Here is a 5,787-nt window from a genome sequence, read left to right as displayed (position 1 = left end):
AATATATATAGAGAATTAATCCGTGACTGTTTTAAATTGATCCGTGATTACTTAAAATTAATACACAAATTAAATCTTTGAAGAGGGTTAATTTGTACTTATGTGACAGTCTACTATATATTATGAGAAATGTTAAAGGTATATATTATGAGAAATGTTAAAGGGTATCAGTGGTGACTTTATGTGTTATTACTGTTATTGGTCCAACTAAGAATCGGGTCTCATATAATTTAATATTATAACTTTTAAAAAGTATATCGTTAGCCAATGACAATGCAATATGTCTAGAAGATGTTAAGTACTACTGAAATGCTCGAAAATATATTATATAAATTGCTTGCCATGAAATTACATTTTTCCATATTAATTGAAGATTAATTTATTATAATCACAGTTTTTTTTTTAAAAAAAAAATAACAAAATTAATGGTAAATTACATAATAATTTATTTACTTATTAATATGATTATTATACTAAATAATTTATTCATCTATCTTATAATTTTGGCAATAACAGACAATCATACGCGAAATAATTAAGTATACATATAATTACACTATAAAAAAAAAATTACTTTTTTACTGAGGTAATCTTTTGCCATTAAAGACTTGTGCCTGTGCTCGTGGTTGCGGGATTCTTTGAAAATTAGTTAAAATTTTAAATTTTTCTAATTATTTTTTTCACAGATAAAGATATTACGTAATTTTCATAGTACTCCTGTCACTAAATTCCCAGATAAAAAGTGCTTGTAAGTTTTAATATTTTTTTGAAATTTTGTCTGGAAATTTTAGTGACGCTTATAAAAAAAAAAAGTCTATTTAATGCATTTTCAAATAGCATCATCATCTTACTATCATTTTTCTAATGAATTATTATACATAATTCATATATATATATAATCATATCATAACAATAAACGTTAAATATAAAGATACATGATCAGGTATAATTCCTTTCTTTTATTTTTTTGTATTGTCTTTCTATGAAATTATATAAAAATATTAGATTCTAAATTTTATTTATGTAGTGATCTATAAGTAAAAATTATCAATTCTTTCTTATTTTTCTTCTCACTATTTTTCTCTTTTACAAATATGTTATGCATGTCATACTAATTCTAATATATACACTCTTATTTTTCCTTTCACCTATGCACTTTATTATTATATTATTATATTTTATTCTGTTTATAATTTAATTTTGTTGTGTAGACAAATTTTTTTATTTTTCAATAAAATATCCCAAAATATAATATAATAAATATATTAATAATAAAATTACATATATAGTTATTTTCGAATTTATATTAAAAAACTATCTCTATAATTTTTTTTCTTATACAATCATATCTTTAAATTATTTATTTTTTTAATTTCCATTTTTGTTTGATTATTCTCTATTTCATGGTACTTTAAATATCCATAATAATATTACTCTGTGAAAACAAAAGATAGATCAAATCTGAATGATATCTCAGATCCTCTTTTGGATTGGACTGAAAACTCGATTATAAGGTGAGTTTCTTTTTTGTTTTGAATTAAATATTTCATTTTTTTTAGATATTCATATGAGTTATGAATTTTAGAAATATCTTTTCGAACCCAAAATCTTTAATACTCTAAATTTTCTTGGCCCTTGAGACCACAATTTCTCCATAGGAGACGGATTTCTAAAACATAGTAACACTATTCCTCTAGTTTATATTATTTTATTTTTCATTTTTGTACCACAGATTGTATATACATACAGTATGTGAATCTAGATAACACTAGTCCTTTAGTTTTAGATTCATTAAGATTGTTTGTAGTTGGTTTGTTTGAGAATTTATGCTTGTTTCTTTTTGAGTTAGTGAAAGACCTATAGATTTTAGAATTTTTGCTTAAATGTTTGCACGGTGTGATGAAGTTTTTGAGTTAAATTTTTTAAATTTAGTTTTGAGCCTGGGAGATCTCGGTCAGTGTCGTGTTGGGTTGAAGGCTGAAATGGTGGATAGTTGATTTCATCTTGTTGTTTGTTATTGATTTTGTTCTTTTTTGGGTGAGCTGATATAATAGGATATAGTGGTAATTTTGTTATAGGTTTGTTTTATATTGATTTTGTTCTATTTTGTGCCATTATTTATGGCTTTGGCGCCTTACAAGGCTTTAGCACCTATTATATGGTTGGGCCCCTAATTATTTAGGGTAGTTTGTTTAAATTTTCACGATTTCCGGTATTGAATGTATAAGAAAATTTTGACAGAATAATATTTTAAAGTTAAAATTATACACTATACAGATTTATTAGTCGGAATAAAAGGATTATTTGGGTTAAGGTATGAATTAAAGAATATTTTAAACTGAAATAAGGTTTAAGAGAGTTTACTTTAAATGCTAATTCCTATTAGCTATATTTTGGTTTATATTTTTTTAGGAATTTTCGTGTTTGAAATTTTAGTATTCAGATTTTAATATTATAATTAATTAAATAAATTGAAGAATAAGAATTGAAGATCTTGTAATAAAGGGAGGTGGTAATACCAATGGTCTAATGAGAATATATTGCTTCAAATATATTTGGGAAGTCAAATTATTATGGAATTTTGGTTTGTTATCAATATTATAGGAATGCACCAAAATTATTACATTATTTGTATTTTTAAATAATTTCTGGATGAGTGATATTAGCTTTTTTATGGAAGAAATAGAAGTACAAATTTAAGGAATGAGCTGCCCCTTTATTATGGCTTTGGTGCCTTTCAAGGTTTTCACCCTTGATTTATGGCTGGCCCCTAATTATTTAGGGTAATTTGGTTCAAATTACAAGATATCATTAATTATAAAAATATTATAAAATTTAATAGCTAACAATTATGGTATGTAATTATGAAATTATTGACTTATTAGCTTATTATGGAAATAATATTAATTTTGGCTAGATAAATTATAAATATGAGTTTATTATAGATAACATAATATTATAAATAACATAATATTAATTTTGGTATATAAATTATAAATGTGGGATTTTGTAATTAATTGGAGGTAGGAACATTTATTGTGAATTGAGAATATTTTGTTTTATTTTATTTTTATTTTTGGAAAGATATTGAAATTAATGGAAAGTAAATGCTAATGAAGTATTGAGATTATTGCCTTATTAGTTGTATAGGAAGATACTAATATTAATGGTTTTTATAATAATTTGAATGGTATAATAATTAGGAGGTCATATTTTTAAATAATAAATAAGGAAGCATTATGTCATAATACCGAATTGGATTAATTAATATTAATTTAATATTATTAATTAAATGTATGATTAAGAGGTATTAGGAAAAATGTATTTTTGAATGTGAAGAGTACAAACTTAAGTTTTAAGGATATTAATACAATTTTGGTTTAATTTAGGTTGAATAAAGATTATAGATACCATGTTTTACGCTATAAATAAAATAATAAACAATTTGACTTATTAAGAATTTTGACATGTTTTAGTCTAAAAATAAGTAATACTTTTAAGAAATAAATGAAAGAATTAGTATATAATATTTTGAATATTTAAGGAATAATGGGTATTAAAAGGAAAATTTTATTTATGTTTGTTTTTAAAAGGGTAAAGGTAAGGAATAGGGATCTTATGAAGTAGAATGCTATAATTTAGTTATTACTAGCCAAAGGGTACTCCCTTTGGCTAGTTCTAGTATTTTATAGGGAGATCTAGTTGCTTAGTCTTGGTGGTTAGTTGATTCTATTCAGTTTGAATAATTTTCTAATTAAAGTTTTATTCTATTTTTTTGATATTTTTTCAGGTAGAACTTCAGTTTTTTATTGAGTTGAGAGCGTTGTTGGAAGATGTTATAACTTTATTGTCTAAATTTCCGGGGGCAGTTTTGTCCCATGGGGCTCGCTCTAAGTTTTTAGCGGCCTATGGTTGGCAAAGCATGCTCTGCGGTTAGACGATGAGCTATCCTGGTTCGAGGAGGTTCCAGCGCCGGTGGCGGACGTGGGCGTCGTAAATTCATGAGTGATTTTAATCACTTTGTCAAAAAAAAAAAAAAAAAAAAATAGCATCATCATCAAGTTGGATCTTACATTATTTGAAACTTTGGTAGAAAGCTGAATATGTATAATTAATTATATCATTTAATTCTTTCTCATATTCATTTAAGGGGTAGAATTATATTGAAGGGATTATTAATTATAATTAATTATATGCAGAGACTTAATTATTATAAGCTGAGATTGTATTATTTATTAATTAATTTATTGAGATGTAGTTGTCATATAGTATGAACCTAGAAACTTAAATGTTCAAAAATTAAAAAAAAAAATAAAAAACAATATATGTATAAATATACTAGGTGAATGTACGTGCCGAGCCACGTATTGCTAGTTTTATTTAAGATTTTGGTATTTTTAAGATTTTGAATGTATTTTATTTTTAAAGATTACAAATTTTTTGTTTGAAAAAATTAAATATTTATATTTGAAATATTATTTAATAATGTATTAAAAATAATATTAGTGTAATTATAAAATTGTAAATAAATTTATTATTGGAGTAGTAGATTATTCTATTTAGTTCTTTTTTTAACATAGCATTGTAATGTAAGTTTATATTTATAAATATTCTGTAAAGTGTTAATATTATATGAACATCTCCATTTATAAAGCTAAAAAGTGGGTCAATGACAGAAGTGGTATATCTGCAATCACACAAAGATAGAAGTGGTATTTCTGCTTCCTATGCTTATCCAGAGAAAATATTAGATAACGTAATGTTAACTTTAATATATAAAGATTTTTCTTTTTTAAAAAATAAATAAAAAAAAATATTAATATTCTCCCAAAATAGGTTTGTTAGAGAGATATGTGGGTAAAATGATTTTTTTTATTTAAAAAAAGATTATTAATATTTAAAAGATTGTTTAATTTTTTGGGTTTAATTATTGGGTTTATTTGTTAACGGGAGATCAAACCTAATCGTTAAATTTAACAGAATATTCTTTTTAATTTTAAGAATATTCTGTTAAACCAAGAATTGCCGTTAGATAGGCACTTTTAATATATAAAGATATATAAATATATTTGATCATATACATTGGAAATTTATGTAGTAGGGTGTAAATTTTTTATTTATTTCGGTATTTAAGCAAGTTTTTTAAATTATTTTATTTTTTCATGATCATATACATTATATCTATTTAAGACTACTTGTAAATTTTTAAAAAATTCTAAAAATTTATAATGTCAAAAATATTGTTTAAATAGTTACTTATTACTCGTATATAAAAAATAGTCGCCCGTGCAATAAAATATGTAATTCTTACTTTCGATATTGTAAACTATTTAAATTTTTCTAGATAGCTACAATATATCTAATTTTCAAAGAAATTAGATTAAAAAACTCTTTTTGATTCCAAAACAAATAAAAAATCAACCAAAATATGTATCTATAAATAGTGCACTATATATATATATATATGAACCTTTTCTTCTATTGTAGTAATCATGTATAGGTACAGTTGATATAATTGAAGAGTAATAACTAATAAATATTAATAATTTTTATTTGTGGTAATTAATTAATATGGCCATGCATGGTTGACTTGAGTCTATACTTGGGACTTTTAATTTCAGCCTCTTATATTACCAAACGCCTACTTATTGGGATCTCTTCTATATATATGTAATGCTAGCTAGAATTAAAAGAATATAATATATTATTACAATAATGATTATTTTAAAATAATATTATTCGAACAAAATTAGCAAAAGAGAGAACATTAATTCTTAATAACTTGTT

This window comes from Cannabis sativa, chromosome 6 (genome assembly GCF_029168945.1).
Source record: "Cannabis sativa cultivar Pink pepper isolate KNU-18-1 chromosome 6, ASM2916894v1, whole genome shotgun sequence".
NCBI classification, from domain to species: Eukaryota; Viridiplantae; Streptophyta; class Magnoliopsida; order Rosales; family Cannabaceae; genus Cannabis; species Cannabis sativa.
Note: the sequence above shows the minus strand (reverse complement) of the source record.